We start from the raw sequence: 27545 nt of genomic DNA on the forward strand, positions 1-27545 counted from the left end.
TGAGTGTGAGTGTGTGTATGTAGAAGAGTTGAATGTGTAAATGTGTGTATGTAGCAGAGCTGAGTGTGTTTATGTAGCAAAGTTGAGTGTGTGTATGTAGCAGATTTGAGTGTGTGAATGTGTGTATGTAGCAGAGTTGAGTGTGTAAGTGTGTGTATGTAGCAAAGTTGAGTGTGTGAGTGTGTATGTAGCAGAACTGAGTGTATAAGTGCGTGTGTAGCAGAGCTAAGTGTGTGAGTGTGTGTATGTAGCAGAGCTAAGTGTGTAAGTGTGTGTATGTAGCAAAGTTGAGTGTGTGATTGTGTGTATGTAGCAGATCTGAGTGTGTGAGTGTGTATATGTAGCAAAGCTGAGTGTGTGTGTGCATGTAGCAGAGCTGAGTGTGTGAATGTATGTATGTAGCAGAGCTGAGTATGTGAATGTGTGCATGTAGCAGTGCTGAGTGGTTGTGTGTATGTAGCAGAGTTGAGTGTGTGAGTGTGTATATTAGGCAGAGCTGAGTGTGTGATCAGGTGTATTTAGCAGACCTGAGTGTGTGATCAGGTGTATGTAACAATGTTGAGTGTGTGTGTGGTCATGCTTACACATAATCACATTCAGCTCTGCTACATACCCATGTTGCACACTAATTTCTGCTAACAGGGTGCCTCCAGCTTTTGCAGAACTTCAACTCCCAGCATGCCAAGTATTGCAAAACTTGGAGGCATTCTGGTTGGTAAACACTGATTTAGAGTTAAGGGGACAGATTATTCAGCAAAATTACATATTTTTTAAACCCAGACATTCTGGGGGAGATTCTCAAAAACTACTGTTATTATTCACACCTTTTTTTTCTCCTCACATTTTCAAAGGTCTCTTTTGTTGCTTTGAAAATATGTGAAAATTCATTTTTGTGCCACTTTTGTTTATTTTTTTTGCACCAAAATATTTTTTTGTTGCAACCATGAGATTTTTTTATGCCAAAATTGCCGAGTTTGGTGCCAAAATCGGCAATTTTTGTGCCAACTTTTACATCCAAGAAAATTCTGGTGGAAACATCTCACGAAATATTCCATGGTTACTAGTGCCCAGACAAGCAATAACTGTATAAATAAAACCTTTCTGAGCTTAAATGTGAGTGCAGGTGCAGTGACCAAGAAAAAAATATATAAAAGTATATATATATATATATATATATATATATATATATATATAAATTTTTAATAATTACTTACATGACACCTCCCCCCCCCCCCCCCAAAAAAAAGAAAAAAGTCAACGAAACAATAAAACTACAACCATTTCTTTGATTTCTACACATCAAAAAGCTGGTGTGAAAGTTTTGATGTAAACTGGACTCTCACCCCTTTGAAAATATCATATTAAGCAGACAATATACGTGGACACACCCACTTTTACAAAACTGACATGAACAGCGTAAACCGCGGCACAAAGCTCTTTGAAAATGTGGTCGATACTTTTTGCGCCAAAATAGTTTTTTTTACGCAAAATTCTTTGATAATCTTCCCCTCTGTGTACTTGATAAAGAATTATGATTTTACTATTCTGCAAAGTTTTGTTCGGCGCACACTGCTGCTCCAGCACTTCTAGCTATGAGCAGTGAGCAGTGTACCGTGTGAGGTAGAGAAGGATGCACAGTAGAGCGAGGGGGGCCTTTCTTTATTTGCACAAAATTTATCAAAGTACATGCACAACTTTAGTAAATCTTGAGCAAGAGTGTAAATTAGACAAGCAGTGTAAAGGGTAGAACTGTGTCTACAATAGACACCTAATGATATATGTCCCCCATTGTCTTGGCTCAACAGGTGTCGTGTCAACTGTGTCCCTCTCTATATACCGAGTTCTACTACATAAATGGCATAAGTGACTGTTTGGATAAGCGCTGCCCGTTTTATAATTCTTTTCTTATGTAATGAACAGAGTCATGCCCTTCTGGGTCTATTTACTGGGGGGGGGGTATTCATCAAGAGTGGTGTAGGTGAATGTCTTTTTATCTCATTAAATCACGTGGTTTCCCTGTTTGTGTGGCCATAACTTTTTAATTTTCATCCAACCTCATTGTGTAAGGGCTTATTTTTTGCAGGACAAGCCATACTTTTTATTAGTATTATTGTTGGGACACATGTTACCTTTTGATCCTTTTTATTCCAGTTTTTAAAACAAAATTAGCAAATTTTGCATTTTTATGTAGGGTTTTTTGTTACCAATGTTTACTGTGCGGGACAAATAACATCATTTTAAAGTAAAAGTCATTATGAATGTGGCAATACCTATTATGTATAGTTTTTTTTTTTATTATTTAGTAATACAGGGCTTTATTAGAAAAGGGGTATTTATATAATTTTTTACACTGTTTATTGAAAAACATTTTATTTTCACACTTTTCACCTGTTATACTATACTGCAGTACAAATTTACTGCAGTATGGTATAACTGTTATGACAGTTCCCTGTATGGTCCAGGCTAGCACTGGACCTTACAGGCTCCCATACTGAGAAGACAGAAAGCTATCCACTAGCTTTCTGTTGCCATGATAACCAGCCAGACATTCTTGCGGGAATGTAGACACATTTTTTCCTAGAATGGATGGAACGTACCATTACCTGCGCAGCCACCGCTTTAATCTTTGTGGGGCTAGTGGACATTTCCAGGAATGGGAGCGTACTTGTACACCCTGCGTCTCCAACTGGTTAAACCAGTGCCTCTTGAGGAATAACATACTGGAAAATTTGACTTCACTTTTTAAGCTTATGTTGTTAAATTATTTAGCAATATGTTAAATTATACAAATACCCACATAAGTATTGAGTTCAAAATATGTAATTTTCCCTTATGCTACTATCCTTTTATATTCAATAATTTTTGGGCCAAGTAGTCCGATGACTTAGCCATCTTTATCATTTTTGACTTGGCAATATTGATAATTTTTAGGTTCAGGTCATCGGTTTACACGAAAAAAGTATGAGTGTAGGATGGTTTGGGAAAAAGGCTATTTTTAACTCCGTATGCATAAGCCCTCGTGTCCCGTCACTTAAGAGCGGAGGGCGTATCCATACGCCCTCGGCATTTCCGATCACTGCCGCTCGCCTGGCGGTGATCGGACCATGATGACTGCTGATATCTATCAGCAGGCATCCCGTGGCAATGCCTAGGGGGGTCCTTAGACCCCCCCCATATTGGCAATCGCAGCAAATCGCAAGTCAATTCAGACCCGATCTCCCGTAAAATAAGACTGACCGGAGCTGTCAAAGCCAACTCCGACCAGCCTAAAGGATAGGAGCGAGGTGGCAGTGTTGCCACCCCCTCCTATCCTCTGCCATTGGTCGGTCAGGCTGACCACCAATGGCAGGAGGGGGGCGGGGGGTTAGAGTTAATTTCCCCCGCTCTGGCCACCGATCGGAAGTCGGTACAGAGCGGGGGAACACGGGCGGAGAGGGGGGAGCATGACCCGACTTACCCGGACCTTCGGAGGCGGCATCCCGTAGCAGTGGCGCAAGCAGGAAGAGCGGCGGCCGGAAAGTGCGGCGGAGAAGGCTGCAGTGAAGATCGCGATAAGTGATCTTCACTGTGGCCTTCTATTAGCTGCAAAACTACAACTCCCAGCATGCCCACACAGCCAAAGGCTGTCTGGGCATGCTGGGAGTTGTAGTTTTGCAACATCTGGAGGGTCACAGTTGGGAGACCACTGTGTAGTGGTCTCTAAACTGTGGTCCTCCAGATGTTGCAAAACTACAACTTTCAGCATGCACTGACTGTCTGGGCATGCTGGGAGTTGTAGTTTTGCAACATCTGAAGTGGCACAGTTTGGAGACCACTATATGGTGGTCTCCAAACTGTAGCCCTCCAGATGTTGCAAAACTACAACTCCCAGCATGCCCAGACAGTCAGGGATGCTGGGCGTGTAGTTCTGCAATATCTAGCCCTTCAGATGTTGCAGAACTACAACTCCCAACATGCCTGGACAGTCTGGGCATGCTTGGAGTTGTAGTTTTGCAACATCTGGAGGGCTACAGTTTGGAGGCCACTACTTAGCGGTCTCCAAACTGTTCTTCCCCAGTTGTTGCATAACTACAACTCCTAGCATGCCCAGACTGTCCAGGCATGCTGGGAGTTGTAGTTCTGCAACATCTGAAGGGCCAGATATTGCAGAACTACATGCCCAGCATCCCTGACTGTCTGGCCACGCTGGGAATTGTAGTTTTGCAACAGCTGTAGGCACACTGGTTGGGAAACACTGAGCTAGAGTCTGTTTCCTAACTCAGTGATTCCCCACCAGTGTGCCTACAGCTGTTGTAAAACTACAACTCCCAGCATGTACGGTCTGTCAGTGCATTCTGGGAGTTGTCATTTTGCCACCGCTGAAGGTTTGGGCCCCCCCCCCCCATGTGAATGTACAGGGTACATTCACACAGGCGGATCTACAGTGGGTTTCCTTCAAGGAAACTTATTGTGAACCCCTGCCTGTGTGAATGTACCCTAAAAACACTACACTAACAAATAATAAAAAATAAAACACTACATATACACCCCCTTACACGTCGCCCCCCCCCCCCCCCCCCCAATAAAAATGAAAAACGTCTCATACGGCAGTGTTTCCTAAATGGCGCCTCCAGCTGTTGCAAAACCACAACTCCCAGTGTTGCCGGACAGCCATAGACTGTCCTGACAGGCTGTGAGTCTTGCAACAGCTGGAGGCACCCTGTTTGGGAAACACTGCTGTAGGGTTTTGGTGGAGACAAGCCCCGTCCTTGTAACCGGGTCCGCCCCTATTTAAAATTCCTTATTCAGGCCTCAAATGCGCACTTCAGAGCCCTGTCGTATTTCAAGGCAACAGTTTAGGGCCACATATGGGGTATGTCTGTGCTCGGGAGAAATTGTGTTACAAATTTTGGGGGGATTTTTCTCCCATTACCCTTTGTAGAATTGGTACATTTGGGGGAAAAAACTGCACTTTAGTGGAATTTTTTTTTTTTCTTTAAAACATCCGAATTTAACAAAAAAGTCGTCAAGCACCTGTGGGGTGTCAAGGCTCACTGGACCCCTTGTTATGTGCCTTGAGGGGTGTAGTTTCCAAAATAGTATGCCATGTGTTTTGTTTTTTTGCTGTTCTGGCACCATAGGGGCTTCCTAAATGTGACATGCCCCCAAAAACCATTTCAGCAAAATTCACTCTCCAAAATCCCATTGTCGCTCCTTCCCTTCTGAGCCCTCTACTGCGCCCGCCGAACACTTGACATACACATATGAGGCATTTCCATACTTGAGAGAAATTGGGTTACACATTTTGGGGGGCTTTTTCTCCTATTCCCCCTTGTAAAATTTCAAAAACTGGGTCTACAAGAACATGCGAGTGTAAAAAATGAAGATTTTGAATTTTCTCCTTCACTTTGCTGCTATTCCTGTGAAACACATAAAGGGTTAACAAACTTACTGAATGTCATTTTGAATACTTTGAGGGGTGCAGTTTTTATAATGGGGTTATTTATGGGGTATTTCTAATATGAAGGCCCTTCAAATCCACTTCAAAACTGAACTGGCCCCTGAAAAATTGCTTCTGAACTTTTAAGCCCTCTGATGTTTTCCAAAAGTAAAAACATGTCAACTTTATGATGCAAACATAAAGTAGACATATTGTATTTGTAAATCAATATATAATTTATTTGGAATGTCTGTTTTCCTTACAAGCAGAGAGCTTCAAAGTTAGAAAAATGCTACATTTTCAATTTTTTCATCAAATTTTGGAATTTTTCACCAAGAAATGATGCAAGAATCGACAAAAAATTACCACTAACATAAAGTAAAATATGTCACGAAAAAACAATCTCAGAATCAGAATGAAAAGTAAAGGCATCCCAGAGTTATTAATGCTTAAAGTGACAGTGGTCAGAATTGCAAAAAATGCTCCCGTCCTTAGGGTTATAATGGGCTCCGACCCCAAGGAGTTAAAGGGGTACTCCGGTGAAAAACTTTTTTCTGCTGAATACTACGGTGGAAATTCTGCTGACAACTGCTGAATACTACAGTGAAAATTCTGCTGACATCATGAGCACAGTGGTCTCTGCTGACATCTCTTTCCATTTTAGGAACTGTCCAGGGTAAAAGGAAATCCCCATAGCAAACATATGCTGTTCTGGACAGTTCATAATGGACAGAGATGTCAGCAGAGAGCACTGTGCTCGTGATGTCAGCAGACAGTTCTGTGTTTCAAAAAGAAAATAATTTTTGCTGTAGTATTCAGCAGCTAATAAGTACAGGAAGGATTAATATTTTTTTAATAGAAGTCATTTACAAATCTGTTTAACTTTCTGGCACCAGTTGATTTAAAAAAAAAAAGTTTTTCACCGGAGTACCCCTTTAAAGATGGACAGGCAGGCTGACGGGGAGAAAGTAGGCCTGTATTTTGAACTTAAAAACTCAAATGGGTTTTTGTGTTCAAAATATGTAATTTTCCATTATGCTTCTACCCTTTCATAATCCATAATTTTTTGGGCCAGGTATTCTAATAATTTGATGAAATGAGAAGAGTATGAGTGTAGGATGGTTTGGGAAAATCTGTGTAGAAGGACAAATGGATGAAAGGATGGCAACATATGGATACTTTTTTCAAAGCAAAGGAGTGTAAAATTGGTAAAAAGTCCAATTTTGGAGATGGAGAGGAAGGCTGAAGGGGAGGAGGAGGCCTACATTTTGAACTTGAAAACCCTCATGTGTTTTTGGGTTCAAAATGTGTAATTTTCCCATATGCTGCTACCCTTATATAATCCATAATTTTTGGGAAAGGTAGACCAAAAACTTTGCGGCAAGAGCACAGTATTAGTGTAGGATGATTTCGGAAAAGGCTATTTTTTAGAGATGGACAGGCAGGCTGAAGGGGAGGAGGTAGGCCTGTATTTTGAACTTAAAAACTCAAATGGATTTTTGGGTTCAAAATGTGTATTTTTCCCTTATGCTGCTATCCTTTTAAAATCCATAATTTTGGGGCTAGGTACTCCGATAACTTGTTAAAGTGAGAACAGTATGAGTGTATGATGGTTTTGGAACATAGGTGTTGAAGCACAATTCGATGAAAGGATGGCCGCATATGGCAAGTTTACTGTTTGATTTTTTTCAATGCAGTGAAGTAGCTTATAATTATTAAAAAGGGTATTTTTGGAGATGGACAGGCAGGCTGTAGGGGAGGAGGTAGGCCTGTATTTTGAACTTAAAAACTCAAATGGGCTTTTGGGTTCAAAATGTATATTTTTCCCTCATGCTGCTATCCTTTTATAATCCATAATTTTGGGGCCAGGTTGTCCGATAACTTGGCAAAGTGAAAACAGTAGGAGTGTATGATGGTTTGGGAACATAGGTGTAGAAGCACAAATCGATTAAAGGATAGCAGCATATGGCAACTTAACTGTTTGTTTTCCAAAGCAAACGAAGAGTGTATAATTATTAAAAAAGGTATTTTTGGAGATGGACAGGCAGGCTGAAGGGGAGGAGGTAGGCCTGTATTTTGAACTTAAAAACTCAAATGGGTTTTTGAGTTCAAAATGTGTATTTTTCACTAATGCTGCTATCCTTTTATAATCCATAATTTTTGGGCCTGGTAGTCTAATTTCTTGGCGACATAATAACAGTATGAGTGCATGGTTTGGGAAAATAGATGCAGAAGGACAAATGGATGAAAGGATGGCCGCATCTGGCAACTTTACTGTTTGCTTTTTTTCAATGCAAAGGAGGAGCGTATAATTATTAAAAAGGGTATTTTTGGAGATGGACAGGCAGGCTGTAGGGGAGGAGGTAGGCCTGTATTTTGAACTTAAAAACTCAAATGGGTTTTTGGGTTCAAAATGTGTATTTTTCACTAATGCTGCTATCCTTTTATAATCCATAATTTTTGTTCCAGGTAGTCTAATTACTTGGCGACATAATAACAGTATGAGTGCATGGTTTGGGAAAATAGATGCAGAAGGACAAATGGATGAAAGGATGGCCGCATCTGGCAACTTTACTGTTTGCTTTTTTTCAATGCAAAGGAGGAGCGTATAATTATTAAAAAGGGTATTTTTGGAGATGGACAGGCAGGCTGTAGGGGAGGAGGTAGGCCTGTATTTTGAACTTAAAAACTCAAATGGGTTTTTGGGTCCAAAATGTGTATTTTTCACTAATGCTGCTATCCTTTTATAATTCATAATGTTTGGGCCAGGTAGTCTAATTACTTGGCGACATAATAACAGTATGAGTGCATGGTTTGGGAAAGTAGATGCAGAAGGACAAATGGATGAAAGGATGGCCGCATCTGGCAACTTTACTGTTTGCTTTTTTTCAATGCAAAGGAGGAGCGTATAATTATTAAAAAGGGTATTTTTGGAGATGGACAGGCAGGCTGTTGGGGAGGAGGTAGGCCTGTATTTTGAACTTAAAAACTCAAATGGGTTTTTGGTTTCAAAATGTGTATTTTTCCCTTATGCTGCTATCCTTTTATAATCCATAATTTTGGGGCCAAGTTGTCCGATAACTTGGCAAAGTGAAAACAGTATAAGTGTATGATGGTTTGGGAACATAGGTGTAGAAGCACAAATGGATGAAAGGATAGCAGCATATGGCAACTTAACTGTTTGTTTTTCCAAAGCAAATGAAGAGTGCATAATTATTAAAAAAGGGTATTTTTGGAGATGGACAGGCAGGCTGATGGGGAGGAGGTAGGCCTGTATTTTGAACTTAAAAACTCAAATGGGTTTTTGGGTTCAAAATATGTATTTTTCCCTTATGCTGCTATCCTTTTATAATCCATAATTTTAGGGCCAGGTAGTCTAATTACTTGGCGACATAATAACAGTATGAGTGCATGGTTTGGGAAAATAGATGCAGAAGGACAAATGGATGAAAGGATGGCCGCATCTGGCACCTTTACTGTTTGCTTTTTTTCAATGCAAAGGAGGAGCGTATAATTATTAAAAAGGGTATTTTTGGAGATGGACAGGCAGGCTGTAGGGGAGGAGGTAGAAAGAAAGAAAGAAGGGGCAGCGGCACCCATTGCCGGCGCCGCTTCCCTGTTGCCTCCCCCATCCCCGGTTGTATAATTACCTGTTGCTGGGGTCGGGTCAGCGCTGCTTCAGGCCTCCGGAGTGCATCCCCTTCGTCAATGCTATGCGCTGCATTGCGCGGCGCAATGACGAGTGACATCACTCGTCATTGCGTCGCACAACGCATAGCAATGATGTAGGGGACGCACACCAGAGGCCTGAAGCAGCGCGGACCCGACCCCGGCAACAGGTAATTATACAACTAGGGATGGGGGAGGCAACGGGGCAGCGGCGACGGCAATGGGTGCCGCTGCCCCTTATCTCCCCCTGGCTATCGGTGCAGCTGCCCCATTGCCGACACCGCTTCTCTCCCCCTGGCTATCGGCGCTGGCAATGGTACAGCGGCACCGATAGCCAGGGGGAGAGAAGGGGCAGCGGCGCCGATAGCAGGGGGAGAGAAGCGGCGGTAGCAGGGCTCTAGACCCCAGGAAAGGCAGGGGGAGAGAAGCAGACAGCGACGGCCTCTCTCCCCCTGCCTTTCCTGGGGGCTCTGTGGGGTGAGAAGCAGTGTATCGGGGTATACACATGCACACACACGCACCCTCATTTTATGAAGGATATTTGGGTAAAAAAATTCTTTTACCCAAATATCCTTGATAAAATGAGGGTGTGTGTTATAGGCGGATGCGTGGTACACCCGATAAATACGGTAATGTTCCCTTATGCTGCTACCCTTTTATAATCCATAATTTTTGGGCCAGGTAGTCTAATTACTTGGCGACATAATAACAGTATGAGTGCATGGTTTGGGAAAATAGATGCAGAAGGACAAATGGATGAAAGGATGGCCGCATCTGGTAACTTTACTGTTTGCTTTTTTTCAATGCAAAGGAGAAGCGTATAATTATTAAAAATCGTATTTTTGGAGATGGACAGGCAGGCTGTAGGGGAGGAGGTAGGCCTGTATTTTGAACTTAAAAACTCAAATGGGTTTTTGGGTTCAAAATGTGTATTTTTCACTAATGCTGCTATCCTTTTATAATCCATAATTTTTGTTCCAGGTAGTCTAATTACTTGGCGACATAATAACAGTATGAGTGCATGGTTTGGGAAAATAGATGCAGAAGGACAAATGGATGAAAGGATGGCCGCATCTGGCAACTTTACTGTTTGCTTTTTTTCAATGCAAAGGAGGAGCGTATAATTATTAAAAAGGGTATTTTTGGAGATGGACAGGCAGGCTGTAGGGGAGGAGGTAGGCCTGTATTTTGAACTTAAAAACTCAAATGGGTTTTTGGGTTCAAAATGTGTATTTTTCACTAATGCTGCTATCCCTTTATAATTCATAATGTTTGGGCCAGGTAGTCTAATTACTTGGCGACATAATAACAGTATGAGTGCATGGTTTGGGAAAGTAGATGCAGAAGGACAAATGGATGAAAGGATGGCCGCATCTGGCAACTTTACTGTTTGCTTTTTTTCAATGCAAAGGAGGAGCGTATAATTATTAAAAAGGGTATTTTTGGAGATGGACAGGCAGGCTGTTGGGGAGGAGGTAGGCCTGTATTTTGAACTTAAAAACTCAAATGGGTTTTTGGTTTCAAAATGTGTATTTTTCCCTTATGCTGCTATCCTTTTATAATCCATAATTTTGGGGCCAAGTTGTCCGATAACTTGGCAAAGTGAAAACAGTATAAGTGTATGATGGTTTGGGAACATAGGTGTAGAAGCACAAATGGATGAAAGGATAGCAGCATATGGCAACTTAACTGTTTGTTTTTCCAAAGCAAATGAAGAGTGCATAATTATTAAAAAAGGGTATTTTTGGAGATGGACAGGCAGGCTGATGGGGAGGAGGTAGGCCTGTATTTTGAACTTAAAAACTCAAATGGGTTTTTGGGTTCAAAATATGTATTTTTCCCTTATGCTGCTATCCTTTTATAATCCATAATTTTAGGGCCAGGTAGTCTAATTACTTGGCGACATAATAACAGTATGAGTGCATGGTTTGGGAAAATAGATGCAGAAGGACAAATGGATGAAAGGATGGCCGCATCTGGCACCTTTACTGTTTGCTTTTTTTCAATGCAAAGGAGGAGCGTATAATTATTAAAAAGGGTATTTTTGGAGATGGACAGGCAGGCTGTAGGGGAGGAGGTAGAAAGAAAGAAAGAAGGGGCAGCGGCACCCATTGCCGGCGCCGCTTCCCTGTTGCCTCCCCCATCCCCGGTTGTATAATTACCTGTTGCTGGGGTCGGGTCAGCGCTGCTTCAGGCCTCCGGAGTGCATCCCCTTCGTCAATGCTATGCGCTGCATTGCGCGGCGCAATGACGAGTGACATCACTCGTCATTGCGTCGCACAACGCATAGCAATGATGTAGGGGACGCACACCAGAGGCCTGAAGCAGCGCGGACCCGACCCCGGCAACAGGTAATTATACAACTAGGGATGGGGGAGGCAACGGGGCAGCGGCGACGGCAATGGGTGCCGCTGCCCCTTATCTCCCCCTGGCTATCGGTGCAGCTGCCCCATTGCCGACACCGCTTCTCTCCCCCTGGCTATCGGCGCTGGCAATGGTACAGCGGCACCGATAGCCAGGGGGAGAGAAGGGGCAGCGGCGCCGATAGCAGGGGGAGAGAAGCGGCGGTAGCAGGGCTCTAGACCCCAGGAAAGGCAGGGGGAGAGAAGCAGACAGCGACGGCCTCTCTCCCCCTGCCTTTCCTGGGGGCTCTGTGGGGTGAGAAGCAGTGTATCGGGGTATACACATGCACACACACGCACCCTCATTTTATGAAGGATATTTGGGTAAAAAAATTCTTTTACCCAAATATCCTTGATAAAATGAGGGTGTGTGTTATAGGCGGATGCGTGGTACACCCGATAAATACGGTAATGTTCCCTTATGCTGCTACCCTTTTATAATCCATAATTTTTGGGCCAGGTAGTCTAATTACTTGGCAACATAATAACAGTATGAGTGCATGGTTTGGGAAAATAGATGCAGAAGGACAAATGGATGAAAGGATGGCCGCATCTGGTAACTTTACTGTTTGCTTTTTTTCAATGCAAAGGAGAAGCGTATAATTATTAAAAATCGTATTTTTGGAGATGGACAGGCAGGCTGTAGGGGAGGAGGTAGGCCTGTATTTTGAACTTAAAAACTCAAATGGGTTTTTGGGTTCAAAATGTGTATTTTTCACTAATGCTGCTATCCTTTTATAATCCATAATTTTTGTTCCAGGTAGTCTAATTACTTGGCGACATAATAACAGTATGAGTGCATGGTTTGGGAAAATAGATGCAGAAGGACAAATGGATGAAAGGATGGCCGCATCTGGCAACTTTACTGTTTGCTTTTTTTCAATGCAAAGGAGGAGCGTATAATTATTAAAAAGGGTATTTTTGGAGATGGACAGGCAGGCTATAGGGGAGGAGGTAGGCCTGTATTTTGAACTTAAAAACTCAAATGGGTTTTTGGGTTCAAAATGTGTATTTTTCCCTTATGCTGCTATCCTTTTATAATCCATAATTTTTGCGCCAGGTAGTCTAATTACTTGGCGACATAATAACAGTATGAGTGCATGGTTTGGGAAAATAGATGCAGAAGGACAAATGGATGAAAGGATGGCCGCATCTGGCACCTTTACTGTTTGCTTTTTTTCAATGCAAAGGAGGAGCGTATAATTATTAAAAAGGGTATTTTTGGAGATGGACAGGCAGGCTGTAGGGGAGGAGGTAGAAAGAAAGAAAGAAGGGGCAGCGGCACCCATTGCCGGCGCCGCTTCCCTGTTGCCTCCCCCATCCCCGGTTGTATAATTGCCTGTTGCTGGGGTCGGGTCAGCGCTGCTTCAGGCCTCCGGAGTGCATCCCCTTCGTCAATGCTATGCGCTGCATGGCGCGGCGCAATGACGAGTGACATCACTCGTCATTGCGTCGCACAACGCATAGCAATGATGTAGGGGACGCACACCCGAGGCCTGAAGCAGCGCGGACCCGACCCCGGCAACAGGTAATTATACAACTAGGGATGGGGGGAGGCAACGGGGCAGCGGCGACGGCAATGGGTGCCGCTGCCCCTTATCTCCCCCTGGCTATCGGTGCAGCTGCCCCATTGCCGACACCGCTTCTCTCCCCCTGGCTATCGGCGCTGGCAATGGTACAGCGGCACCGATAGCCAGGGGGAGAGAAGGGGCAGCGGCGCCGATAGCAGGGGGAGAGAAGCGGCGGTAGCAGGGCTCTAGACCCCAGGAAAGGCAGGGGGAGAGAAGCAGGCAGCGACGGCCTCTCTCCCCCTGCCTTTCCTGGGGGCTCTGTGGGGTGAGAAGCAGTGTATCGGGGTATACACATGCACACACATGCACCCTCATTTTATGAAGGATATTTGGGTAAAAAAATTATTTTACCCAAATATCCTTGATAAAATGAGGGTGTGTGTTATAGGCGGATGCGTGGTACACCCGATAAATACGGTAATGTTCCCTTATGCTGCTATCCTTTTATAATCCATAATTTTTGTTCCAGGTAGTCTAATTACTTGGCGACATAATAATAGTATGAGTGCATGGTTTGGGAAAATAGATGCAGAAGGACAAATGGATGAAAGGATGGCCGCATCTGGCACCTTTACTGTTTGCTTTTTTTCAATGCAAAGGAGGAGCGTATAATTATTAAAAATTGTATTTTTGGAGATGGACAGGCAGGCTGTAGGGGAGGAGGTAGGCCTGTATTTTGAACTTAAAAACTCAAATGGGTTTTTGGGTTCAAAATGTGTATTTTTCACTAATGCTGCTATCCTTTTATAATTCATAATGTTTGGGCCAGGTAGTCTAATTACTTGGCGACATAATAACAGTATGAGTGCATGGTTTGGGAAAATAGATGCAGAAGGACAAATGGATGAAAGGATGGCCGCATCTGGCAACTTTACTGTTTGCTTTTTTTCAATGCAAAGGAGGAGCGTATAATTATTAAAAAGGGTATTTTTGGAGATGGACAGGCAGGCTGTAGGGGAGGAGGTAGGCCTGTATTTTGAACTTAAAAACTCAAATGGGTTTTTGGGTTCAAAATGTGTTTTTTTTCACTAATGCTGCTATCCTTTTATAATCCATAATTTTTGGGCAGGGTAATCTAATTACTTGGCGACTTAATAACAGTATGAGTGCATGGTTTGGGAAAATAGATGCAGAAGGACAAATGGATGAAAGGATGGCCGCATCTGGCAACTTTACTGTTTGCTTTTTTTCAATGCAAAGGAGGAGCGTATAATTATTAAAAAGGGTATTTTTGGAGATGGACAGGCAGGCTGTAGGGGAGGAGGTAGGCCTGTATTTTGAACTTAAAAACTCAAATGGGTTTTTGGGTTCAAAATGTGTATTTTTCCCTTATGCTGCTATCCTTTTATAATCCATCATTTTTGGGCCAGGTAGTCTAATTACTTGGCGACATAATAACAGTATGAGTGCGTGGTTTGGGAAAATAGATGCAGAAGGACAAATGAATGAAAGGATGGCCGCATCTGGCAACTTTACTGCTTGCTTTTTTTCAATGCAAAGGAGGAGCGTATAATTATTAAAAAGGGTATTTTTGGAGATGGACAGGCAGGCTGTAGGGGAGGAGGTAGGCCTGTATTTTGAACTTAAAAACTCAAATGGGTTTTTGGGTTCAAAATGTGTATTTTTCACTAATGCTGCTATCCTTTTATAATTCATAATGTTTGGGCCAGGTAGTCTAATTACTTGGCGACATAATAACAGTATGAGTGCATGGTTTGGGAAAATAGATGCAGAAGGACAAATGGATGAAAGGATGGCCGCATCTGGCAACTTTACTGTTTGCTTTTTTTCAATGCAAAGGAGGAGCGTATAATTATTAAAAAGGGTATTTTTGGAGATGGACAGGCAGGCTGTAGGGGAGGAGGTAGGCCTGTATTTTGAACTTAAAAACTCAAATGGGTTTTTGGGTTCAAAATGTGTTTTTTTTCACTAATGCTGCTATCCTTTTATAATCCATAATTTTTGGGCAGGGTAATCTAATTACTTGGCGACTTAATAACAGTATGAGTGCATGGTTTGGGAAAATAGATGCAGAAGGACAAATGGATGAAAGGATGGCCGCATCTGGCAACTTTACTGTTTGCTTTTTTTCAATGCAAAGGAGGAGCGTATAATTATTAAAAAGGGTATTTTTGGAGATGGACAGGCAGGCTGTAGGGGAGGAGGTAGGCCTGTATTTTGAACTTAAAAACTCAAATGGGTTTTTGGGTTCAAAATGTGTATTTTTCCCTTATGCTGCTATCCTTTTATAATCCATCATTTTTGGGCCAGGTAGTCTAATTACTTGGCGACATAATAACAGTATGAGTGCGTGGTTTGGGAAAATAGATGCAGAAGGACAAATGGATGAAAGGATGGCCGCATCTGGCAACTTTACTGCTTGCTTTTTTTCAATGCAAAGGAGGAGCGTATAATTATTAAAAAGGGTATTTTTGGAGATGGACAGGCAGGCTGTAGGGGAGGAGGTAGGCCTGTATTTTGAACTTAAAAACTCAAATGGGTTTTTGGGTTCAAAATGTGTATTTTTCCCTTATGCTGCTATCCTTTTATAATCCATAATTTTGGGGCCAGGTTGTCCGATAACTGGGCAAAGTGAAAACAGTATGAGTGTATGATGGTTTGGGAACATAGGTGTAGAAGCACAAATCGATGAAAGGATAGCAGTATATGGCAACTTAACTGTTTGTTTTTCCAAAGCAAATGAAGAGTGCATAATTATTAAAAAAGGGTATTTTTGGAGATGGACAGGCAGGCTGATGGGGAGGAGGTAGGCCTGTATTTTGAACTTAAAAACTCAAATGGGTTTTTGGGTTCAAAATATGTATTTTTCCCTTATGCTGCTATCCTTTTATAATCCATCATTTTTGGGACAGGTAGTCTAATTACTTGGCGACATAATAACAGTATGAGTGCATGGTTTGGGAAAATAGATGCAGAAGGACAAATGGATGAAAGGATGGCCGCATCTGGCACCTTTACTGTTTGCTTTTTTTCAATGCAAAGGAGGAGCGTATAATTATTAAAAAGGGTATTTTTGGAGATGGACAGGCAGGCTGTAGGGGAGGAGGTAGAAAGAAAGAAAGAAGGGGCAGCGGCACCCATTGCCGGCGCCGCTTCCCTGTTGCCTCCCCCATCCCCGGTTGTATAATTACCTGTTGCTGGGGTCGGGTCAGTGCTGCTTCAGGACTCCGTGGTGCATCCCCTGCGTCGTTGCTATGCGCTGCATGGCGCGGCGCAATGACGAGTGACATCACTCGTCATTGCGTCTCGCAACGCATAGCAATGATGTAGGGGACGCACACCGGAGGCCTGAAGCAGCGCGGACCCGACCCCGGCAACAGGTAATTATACAACTAGGGATGGGGGAGGCAACGGGGCAGCGGCGACGGCAATGGGTGCCGCTGCCCCTTATCCCCCCCTGGCTATCGTTGCCGTTGCCCCATTGCCGGTTCCGCTTCTCTCCCCCTGGCTATCGGCGCTGGCAATGGGACAGCGGCACCGATAGCCAGGGGAAGAGAAGGGGCAGCGGCGCCGATAGTAGAGGGAGAGAAGAGGCGGTAGCAGGGCTCTAGACCCCAGGAAAGGCAGGGGGAGAGAAGCAGGCAGCGACGGCCTCTCTCCCCCTGCCTTTCCTGGGGGCTCTGTGGGGTGAGAAGCAGTGTATCGGGGTATACACATGCACACACACGCACCCTCATTTTATGAAGGATATTTGGGTAAAAAAATTATTTTACCCAAATATCCTTGATAAAATGAGGGTGTGTGTTATAGGCGGATGCGTGGTACACCCCGATAAATACGGTAATGTTCCCTTATGCTGCTACCCTTTTATAATCCATAATTTTTGGGCCAGGTAGTCTAATTACTTGGCGACATAATAACAGTATGAGTGCATGGTTTGGGAAAATAGATGCAGAAGGACAAATGGATGAAAGGATGGCAGCATCTGGCAACTTTACTGTTTGCTTTTTTTCAATGCAAAGGAGGAGCGTATAATTATTAAAAAGGGTATTTTTGGAGATGGACAGGCAGGCTGTAGGGGAGGAGGTAGGCCTGTATTTTGAACTTAAAAACTCAAATGGGTTTTTGGGTTCAAAATGTGTATTTTTCCCTTATGCTGCTATCCTTTTATAATCCATAATTTTGGGGCCAGGTTGTCCGATAACTTGGCAAAGGGAAAACAGTATGAGTGTATGATGGTTTGGGAACATAGGTTTAGAAGCACAAATCGATGAAAGGATAGCAGCATATGGCAACTCAACTGTTTGTTTTCCAAAGCAAACGAAGAGTGTATAATTATTAAAAAAAGGTATTTTTGGAGATGGACAGGCAGGCTGAAGGGGCGGAGGTAGGCCTGTATTTTGAACTTAAAAACTCAAATGGGTTTTTGGGTTCAAAATGTGTATTTTTCACTAATGCTGCTATCCTTTTATAATCCATCATTTTGGGGCCAGGTTGTCCGATAACTTGGCAGAGTGAAAACAGTATGAGTGTATAATGGTTACCCCTGCTATCGGCGCTGCTGCCCCTTCTCTCCCCCTGGCTATCAGTGCCGCTGCCCCATTGCCGGCACCGATAGCCAGGGGGAGAGAAACGGCGCCGGCAATGGGGCAGCACCGTCGACAGACAGGGGAAAGAAGGGGCAGCGGCACCCATTGCCCCGTTGCCTCCCCCATCCCCGGTTGTGTAATTACCTGTTGCTGGGGTCGGGTCAGCGCTGCTTCAGGCCTCCGTCGTTGCTATGCTTTGCATGGCGCGGCGCAATGACGAGAGACGTCACACGTCATTGCGTCTCGCAACGCATAGCAATGATGCAGGGGACGCACACCGGAGGCCTGAAGCAGCGCGGACCCGACCCCGGCAACAGGTAATTATACAACTAGGGATGGGGGAGGCAACGGGGCAGCGGCGCCGGCAATGGGTGCCGCTGCCCCTTATCCCCCCCTGGCTATCGTTGCCGTTGCCCCATTACCGGTTCCGCTTCTCTCCCCCTGGCTATCGGCGCTGGCAATGGGACAGCGGCACCGATAGCCAGGGGAAGAGAAGGGGCAGCGGGGAGGAGGTAGGCCTGTATTTTGAACGTAATAATTCAAATGGGTTTTTCGGTTCAAAATGTGTTCCGTATTTATCGGCGTATAACACACATTTTTTAGGCTGAAATTTTTAGCCTAAAGTCTATCTGCGTGTTATACGCCGATAAGCCGCTGCAGTTCAGTGATTTAAAGCGGGCGCTTTAAATGATGGAATTGCAGCGGCTTTTGCAGGTGCAGAGACCCTGCTATCGGCGCCGCTGCCCCTTCTCTCCCCCTGGCTATCGGTGCCGCTGTCCCATTGCCGGCGCCGATAGCCAGGGGGAGAGAAGCGGTGCCGGTAATGAGGCAGCGGCGCCGACAGACAGGGGGAGAAAAGGGGCAGCGGCACCCATTGCCGGCGCCGCTGCATCGTTGCCTCCCCCATCCCCGGTTGTATAATTACCTGTTGCTGGGGTCGGGTCAGGGCTGCTTCAGGCCTCCGGTGTGCATAACCTGCGTCGTTGCTGCGCGTTGCATGGCGCGGCGCAATGACGAGTGACGTCACTCGTCATTGCGTCTCGCAGCGCATAGCAATGACGCAGGGGACACACACCGGAGGCCTGAAGCAGCGTGGACCTGACCCTGGAAACAGGTAATTACACAACCAGGGATGGGGAAGGCTACAGGGCAGCGGCGCCGGCAATGGGTGCCGCTGCCCCTTCTTTCCCCTTTGCTATCGGTGCCGCTGCCCCATTGCCGGCGCCGCTTCTCTCCCCTGGCTATCGGCGCAGGCAATGGGGCAGCGGCACCGATAGCCAGGGGGAGAGAAGGGGCAGCGGCGCCGATAGCAGGGGGAGAGAAGCGGCAGTAGCAGGGCTCTAGACCCCAGGAAAGGCAGGGGGAGAGAAGCGGGCAGCGACGGCCTCTCTCCCCCTGTCTTTCCTGGGGGCTTCTGTGGGGTCAGAAACAGTGTATTGGGGTATACACAAGCACCCTCATTTTATGAAGGATATTTGGGTAAAAAACTTTATTTTACCCAAATATCCTTGGTATAATGAGGGTGCGTGTTATAGGCCGGTGTGTGGTATACCCCGATAAATACGGTAATTTCCCCTTATGCTGCTACCCTTTTATAATCCATAATTTTTGGGCCAGGTAGTCTAATAACTTGGCGACATGATAACAGTATGAGTGCATAGTTTGGGAAAATAGGTGCCAGAAGGACAAATGGATGAAAGGATGGCTGCATCTGGCCACTTTACTGTTTGCTTTTTTAAATGCAAAGGAGGAGCGTATAATTATTAAAAAGGTTATTTTTAGAGATGGACAGGCAGGCTGAAGGGGAGGAGGTAGGCCTGTATTTTGAACTTAAAAACTCAAATGGTTTTTGGGTTCAAAATGTGTATTTTACCCTTATGCTGCTATCCTTTGATAGTCTATAATTTTGGGGCCAGGTTGTCCGATAACTTGGCAAAGTGAGAAGAGCATTAGTGTATCCCAACCTCATATCCTGTCCTCATATCCATCCTCTTATCACAACCTAAAAATTAGAACAGTATGAGTGCATGGTTTGGGAAAATAGGTGCAGAAGGACCAATAGATGAAAGGATGGCTGCATGTGGCAACTTTACTGTTTGCTTTTTTTTCAATGCAAAGGAGGAGTGTATTATTATTATTAAAAAGGGTATATTTGGAGATGGACAGGCAGCTTGAAGGGGAGGACGTAGGCCTGTATTTTGAATGGGTTTTTCGGTTCAAAATGTGTATTTTTCCCTTATGCTGCTATCCTTCTATAATCTATAATTTTGGGCCAGGTTGTCCGATAACTTGGCAAAGTGAGAAGAGCATTAGTGTATCCCAACCTCATATCCTGTCCTCATATCCATCCTCTTATCACAACCTAATATCCTGTCCTCATATCCCGACCTCACATCCCGTCCTCACATCTTGTCTTCATATCCCTACCTCATATCCCGACCTTATATCCCATCCTCTTATCCTGTCCTCATATCCCGACCTCATATCCTGTCTTCATATCCCATTCTCATATCCCGACTTCGTATGCCTTCCTCATATGCTGTCCTCCTATCCAGACCTAATATCCCGTCCTCCTATCCCGACCTCATATCCTGTCCTCATATCCCATCCTCATATCCCGTCCTTATCTCCCATCCTCCTATCCCGTCCTCATATTTCATTCTCATATTCTGTCCTCATATCTCAACCTCATATCCCATCCTTATATCCTGTCCTCATATTCCCACCTCCTATCTTGACCTCATATCCCATTCTCATATCCCGTCCTCACATCCCATCCTCATATCCCGACCTCATATCCTGTCCTCATATCCCATCCTCATATCACAACCTCATATCCCGTCCTTATGTCCCATCCTCATATCCTGTCCTCATATGCTATCCTCATATCCCATACTCATATGCTGACCTCATATCCCGTCCTTATGTCCCAACCTCATATCCCGTCCTCATATCCCGACTTCATATCCTGTCCTCATATCCCGACCTTATATGCTATCCTCATATCCCATCCTCAAATCCTGTCCTCATATCTCGACCTCCTATCCTGTCCTCATATTCCATTCTCTTATTCTGTCCTCATATCTCAACCTCATATCCCATCCTTATATCCTGTCCTCATATTCCCACCTCCTATCTGACCTCATATCCCGTCCTTATGTAAAAAAAACCTCATACCCTGTCCTCATATCCCGACTTCATATCCTGTCCTCATATCCCAACCTTATATGCTATCCTCATATCCCATCCTCAAATCCTGTCCTCATATCTCGACCTCCTATCCCTTCCTCATATTCCATTCTCATATTCTGTCCTCATATCCCAACCTTATATCCCATCCTCATATCCTGTCCCCATTTCCCGTCTTTGTATCCCGACCTCATATACCATCCTTATATCCCATCCTCATACCCTGTCCTCATATGCCAACCTCATATCCCTTCCTTATGTCCCATCCTCATATCCTGTCCTCAGATGGGACTGATTTGTGATGAAGATATTGTAAGCTGAAAATAGAAGGGGACGTGGCTTTGTGGGACTGGGCGTGATTTGCAAGCCAGACCGATGCACAATAAGGGTAGATAATATAAGGAGTGGGGCTTAAAATGTGGGCTTGTCTATGTGAGATGGGGTATGGCTTGCAAGCCGGATTGACACATTCACCAGGAGATGCAGAACGGAGCTTGTGGAGTAAGGTACTGGAAGTTCCATATACTTGCATCGGACTTGAAACAAAAACCCATCTTTTATATAAGGGTGTATGTAAGGGTTAATTTAACTATCATATCTTTTTATTTGACATACAAGTAATATGTGTACCAGGTATTATTTAAATATATTCAGCTGTACGGAAGTTATGTGGGAATACATTTCCCAATGATTTGCATGGGACTTTAATGCAGCCCATTTTCACCTCTAGGACGAAGCCCTTTTTTGCAAATCTGACCACTGTCACTTTAAACATTAATAACTCTGGAATGCTTTTACTTATCATTCTGATTCTGAGATTGTTTTTTCGTGACATATTCTACTTTAGCATAGTGGTAAATTTTTGTGGTAACTTGCAACCTTTCTTGGTGAAAAATCCCCAAATTTGATGAAAAAAATTTAAATTTTGCATTTTTCTAACTTTGAAGCTCTCTGCTTGTAAGGAAAATCCGTGAGGGGTGTAGTTTCCAAAATGGGGTCACATGTGGGTGTGTTTTGTCAGAACCGCTGTAACAATCAGCCACCCCTGTGCAAATCACCTCAAATGTACATGGCGCACTCTCCCTTCTGGGCCTTGTTGTGTGCCCCAGAGCACTTTGTGCCCACATATGGGGTATCTCCGTACTCGGGAGAAATTGCGTTACAAATTTTGGGGGGCGTTTTTCCCTTTTACCTCTTGTGAAAATGAAAAGTATAGGGCAACACCAGCATGTTAGTGTAAAAATGTTAATTTTTTTACACTAACATGCTGGTGTAGACCCCAACTGTTCCTTTTCAGAAGGGGTAAAAGGAGAAAAAGCCCCCCAAAATTTGTTAGGCAGTTTCTCCCGAGTACAGGGATACCCCATATGTGACCCTATACTGTTGCCTTGAAATACAACAGGGCTTCAAAGTGAGAGCGCCATGCGCATTTGAGGCCTGAATTAGGGACATAGGGGTATTTTATGCCAGTGATTCCCAAACAGGGTGCCTCCAGCTGTTGTAAAACTCCCAGCATGCTTGGACAGTCAATTGCTGTCCAGAAATGCTGGGAGTTTTCGTTTTGCAACAGCTGGAGGCTCCATCTTAGAAACACTGCCGTACAATAAGTTTTTCATTTTTATTGGGGAAGGGGGGTGGTAGGGGGGGCAGTGTATGTGTGTATATGTAGTGTTTTACTCTTTATTTTATGTTAGTGTAGTGTAGTGTTTTTAGGTTGCATTCACACTGGAGGCAGATTACACTGAGTCTCCCGCTGGGAGTTTGAGCTGCGGCAGAAAATTTGCTGCAGCTCAAACTTGAAGCGGTGAACTCACTGTAATCTGCCGCCAGTCTGAATGTAGCCTGTACATTCACATGGGAGGGGGGTCAAAACTACAACTCCCAGCATACACTGACAGACCATTCATGCTGGGAGTTGTAGTTTTGCAACAGCTGGGGGCACACTGGTTGAAAAACCTTGAATTAGGTTCTATGACCTAACTCAGTATTTTCCAACCAGTGTGCCTCCAGCTGTTGCAAAACTACAACTCCCAGCATGCATGATCTGTCTGTGCATGCTGGAAGTTGTAGTTTTGCCCCCCCTCCCATGTGAATGTACAGGCTACATTCACACTGGAGGCAGATTACACTGAGTCTCCCGCTAGGAGTTTGAGCTGTGGCAGAAAATTTGCCTCAGCTCAAACTTGAAGCGGGGAACTCACTGTAATCTGCCGCCAGTGTGAATGTAGCCTGTACATTCACATGGGAGGGGGGGCAAAACTACAACTCCCAGCATGCACTGATAGACCATGCATGCGGGGAGTTGTAGTTTTGCAACAGCTGGAGGCAAACTGGTTGGAAAACCTTGAATTAGGTTCTATGACCTAACTCAGTATTTTCCAACCAGTGTGCCTCCAGCTGTTGTAAAACTACAACTCCCAGCATGTACTGATTGCGGAAGGGCATGCTGGGAGATGTAGTTATGCAACGGCTGGAGGCACGCAAGTACAACTCCCAGCATGCCAAGACAGCCTTATGCTGTTCCTGAATGCTGGGAGTTGTAGTTTTGCAAGATTTAGAGGGGTTCAGGTTGTAAATCACTGTCCAGTGGTCTCTAAACGGTGGCCCTCCAGATGTTGCAAAACTACAACTCGCAGCATGCCCAGACAGCAAACTGCTGTCTGGGCATGCTGAGAGTTGTAGTTTTGCAACATCTGGAGGTCTACAGTTTGAGACCACTGTATAGTGATCTACAACCTGAACCCCTCTGTAAACTGTGGTCCTCCGGATGTTGCTAGGCAACAACTCACCTGGCAGGACCCGGATGAATTGCTGCTGCCACTGCACGTGGTGGATCCCCGCATGGAGGATCGCGCTCCGGGATCCAGGTAAGGGACCTTCGGCGCCGGTCCCTGGACAGTTCCCCCATTTTGCCCGGACACCGATAGGTGGGCAAAGCGGGGAAACCGAACTTTAACCCCCCCCTCTTCCCACGGTCTGCTATTGGTCGGTTGCTCGGCCGACCAATAGCAGGGATAGGAGGGGTGGCACCTATCCCTTCAGGGGGATCAAGAGTGTCTCGGACACCCCCGAACCCTCTTATTTTCCAGGTCACCGGGTCACCAGTGACCCGTATGACCCGGAATCGCGCAGATCGCAGGTCTGAATTGACCTGCGATTGGCGCCCATCGCGGTCATGGGGGGGTCTCAGTACCCCCTCGGCGATGTGCCGGGATGCCTGCTGTTGGATAACAGCAGTCATCCCGGCCCGATCACCGCTACCGGTGACGCGGCGCTCCCGGAACCCCGCGCCGTACATGTACGTCGCCGCATGCCAAGTGACACTTCGTGGCGCCGTACATGTACGTCACTCGTCGTGAGGGGTTTAAACAAAAACCCTGACCCTCACAAATGGGGTAGTTAAGGGTATTATCGAAATATCTCCAGCCATTTCAAAAGTTATGCAGTAACATATATTTTCCATAGACTTGTATGGGACTTTAAACAAAAACCCTGACCCTGGCAAATGGGGTTGAGTAAGGGTTAAATCACCTATCCTATCTTTGTTGTTGACATATAAGTAACATGTGTGCCAAGTTTCATGTTAATATCTTTTGCCGTTTGGACGTGATGCTGGAACATACACACATACATACACACACACACATTGGGGGAGATTTATCAAAACCTGTCCACAGGAAAAGTTGCCCAGTTGCCCATAGCAACCAATCAGCTTGCTTCTTTCCTTTTTTTAAAAGGCCTCTGTAAAATGAAAGAAGCAATCTGATTGGTTGCCAAGGGCAACTGCACCACTCTTGCTCTGCACAAGTTTTGTTAAATCTCTCCCATTGAGTTTTATATATATATATATATATACTAGCTGAATACCCGGCATTGCCCGGTTTTTCCTTTCTAATCCTTGTTGGGGAGGAAAATAAACAAAGGAGGAAGCTTTTGATTTCATATCCCCTCCTCATATATTGTTGTCATATCCCAACCCCATATCCCATCCTCATATCCCAACCTCCTATCCCGACCTCCTATCTCGACCTCCTATCCCGTCCTCCTATCTCGTCCTCCTATCTTGTCCTCCTATCCCGTCCTCCTATCTCGACCTCCTATCCCGACTTCCTATCCTGACCTCCTATCCAGTCCATCTATCTCGACCTCCTATCCCGTCCCCTATCCCTTCCTCCTATCTCGTTCTCATATCCCATCCTCCTATCCTGTCCTCATATCCCGTCCTCCTATCTCGTCCTCCTATCTCGACCTCCTATCCCGACCTCCTATCCCGACCTCTTATCCTTGTCCTCCTATCCCATCCTCCTATCCCGACCTCCTATCCCATCCTCCTTTCCTGTCCTCATATCCTGACCTCCTATCCTGACCAGTAATATGTGTACCAGGTATTGAAATATCTCTTGAAGTTATGTGGGAACACACATTTCCCATTGACTTGTATGGGACTTTAAGCATAAACCCCTCCCCTGGCAAATGGGGGTGAGTAAGGGTTAAATCACCTATCCTATGTTTGTTGTTGACATATAAGTAACATGTGTACCAAGTTTCATGTTAATATCTTTAGCCGTTTGGACGTGATGCCGGAACGTACACACATACACACATTGGGGGAGATTTATCAAAACCTGTCCAGAGGAAAAGTTGCTGAGTTGCCCATAGCAACCAATCGGATCGCTTCTTTCATTTTTAGGAAGGCCTCTGCAAAATGAAATAAGTGATCTGATTGGTTGCTATGGGCAACTGGGCAACTTTTCCTCTGCACAGGTTTTGATAAATCTCCCAGATTGAGTTATATATATATATATATATATATATATATATATATATATATATATATATATATATATATATATATATATTAAAGCATGCAGAATAGAACTACTATGTAGAAGAAAATGGCAGAAAAATTCAAAAATTACCCTTTTCCATAGCAATAGAGACAAGTATCTATCTATATATATATTATATGTGTGTGTGTTTTTTTACATTTCTTCCCTCGCTTATAGAACTGTGAGACAAGGTTGGTGACATCACACATGTGACCTCACAAGGGATTAGCTATATCTTTGCCTTTCTTATAATCAGGCAACAAAGAAGACAAGACATTTCAAGGATCAGAGGGAGGATGGCCAGGAGCAGCCGAATACAACCAACAAACCAAGAAGATTGGTTCCTAGCATGCCTTCAAAATGCCTAGGACAGGATAAAGAAAACATTCAGCAAAGAGAAGTTGAAAGGGGTAATCCAGGATGAGAAAATCAGAGCTGATTTCTTCTGAAAACTGCACCACCTCTGTCCTAATGTTGTGTGTGATATCGCTGCTCAATTCTTCAAAAGGGAATGGAGAAAACTTGTAATATTACATACAACATGAGGACAGGTATGGTGCTGTTTTTGGAAACAAATAGCTCTGTTTTCTATTCCCTTTTAACAAACTCCTAGGATGCAGCAACATTCATCTGATGGACGGCACAGGTAGGACACTACATGTTTTTCTATACATTTCTCACTATTAACACCAGATTCATGTAACTAACACAATCATTTCAATGGCCTCAGTGCTGAACTTCTAGACACATGGGATATTTATCAAAACCTATGTACAGGAAGAGTATCATCTTTCATCCTTTAGAGATTTTTGGTGAGATTTATCAAAATCTGTGCAAAGGAAAAGTTGACCAGTTGCCAATAGCAACCAATCAGATTAATTTTCATTGTCAGATTAAAATTAATTTTGCAGAGGCCTTGTTAAAAATAAAATAAGCAAGCTGATTGGTTGCTATGGGCAACTGGGCAACATTTCCTCTGCACAGGTTTTGATAAATTGTGAGCTCCTGGAGGGGACTTTTTTTGTGCGAACTTGGCGAGTAGTACTGGTTGCCTAGTTTTGGTCACCCCAATGTGAAATCAGTCAAATGCATTCTACACCTCCCCCTTTTTTCTTTATACACTTTCCCTACAATATCTTTCACCCCCCTGCTATTTGGGGAAATTGGAGAAGGGAGTTCTTACACACATTGTGTTTAATTTTTTGCGCAAAGTTTTGCGCAAGCTGTTTTTTTTTGCGTCTTTTTTTGCGCACATTTCCTCCAGATGTGTAAGTTTTGGTGTACCTTGGAGTGACATATTTAGTACACACAAATTTATTAACTGCGTACATTTCATTTACCGACAGAAATCTTGCGGGATGACCATATTTTTAAAGCCATCTTGGACTGCACTTAGCAAGATGCTCTAAATCATGCATTTAATTTTCCATTTGGATTGCGGAGATTACTATGCTTTTGTCGCCAGTCAGATTATCTCTGTGATACTTAAAATCTTTTTCATGTACCTTTTAAAAAAAATGAAATGATTATAGACCACTTATGATCACCCCTTCACCCGCAGTCTAACCTGATTCAACTGGAAAATACATCAGGTTATAGTGCAGGTGAAATACTTCCGGCACTGTTCAGACTTCAAACTGTGTAAAATTCAAACTCCCCAGCTGCTCTTGATGAGTGCAGGAGATTGCACCTGTGTAGTGTAACCATGGTGACCACAGCTAAGAATATACCACTGTATGTGCAGGGAGAGACAAGAAGATATCGCTGTTAGGTCTATGTATATGTGTTAGTATGTGTATGTAGCAGAGGCAGGTGTGTGAGTGTGTGTATGTAGCAGAGCTAGGGGGTTAGAGTTAATTTCCCCCGCCCTGGCCACCGATCGGAAGTCGGTACAGAGCGGGGGAACACGAGCGGAG

General features: G+C 44.3%; 1 long non-coding RNA gene across 1 annotated transcript in view; it reads left to right on the plus strand.

The window, feature by feature from the left end:
• LOC130295576 (uncharacterized) overlaps positions 1–27116 on the plus strand; it is a 97473-nt gene extending 70357 nt beyond the window's left edge. The window contains exon 4 of the long non-coding RNA XR_008848917.1: positions 25886–27116. This is a non-coding gene — a long non-coding RNA (uncharacterized LOC130295576). The remainder of the gene's footprint in view (positions 1–25885) is intronic.
• The last annotated feature ends 429 nt before the right edge of the window (positions 27117–27545 follow it).

The sequence above is a fragment of the Hyla sarda genome, chromosome 11, assembly GCF_029499605.1.
Source record: "Hyla sarda isolate aHylSar1 chromosome 11, aHylSar1.hap1, whole genome shotgun sequence".
Taxonomy (NCBI): domain Eukaryota; kingdom Metazoa; phylum Chordata; class Amphibia; order Anura; family Hylidae; genus Hyla; species Hyla sarda.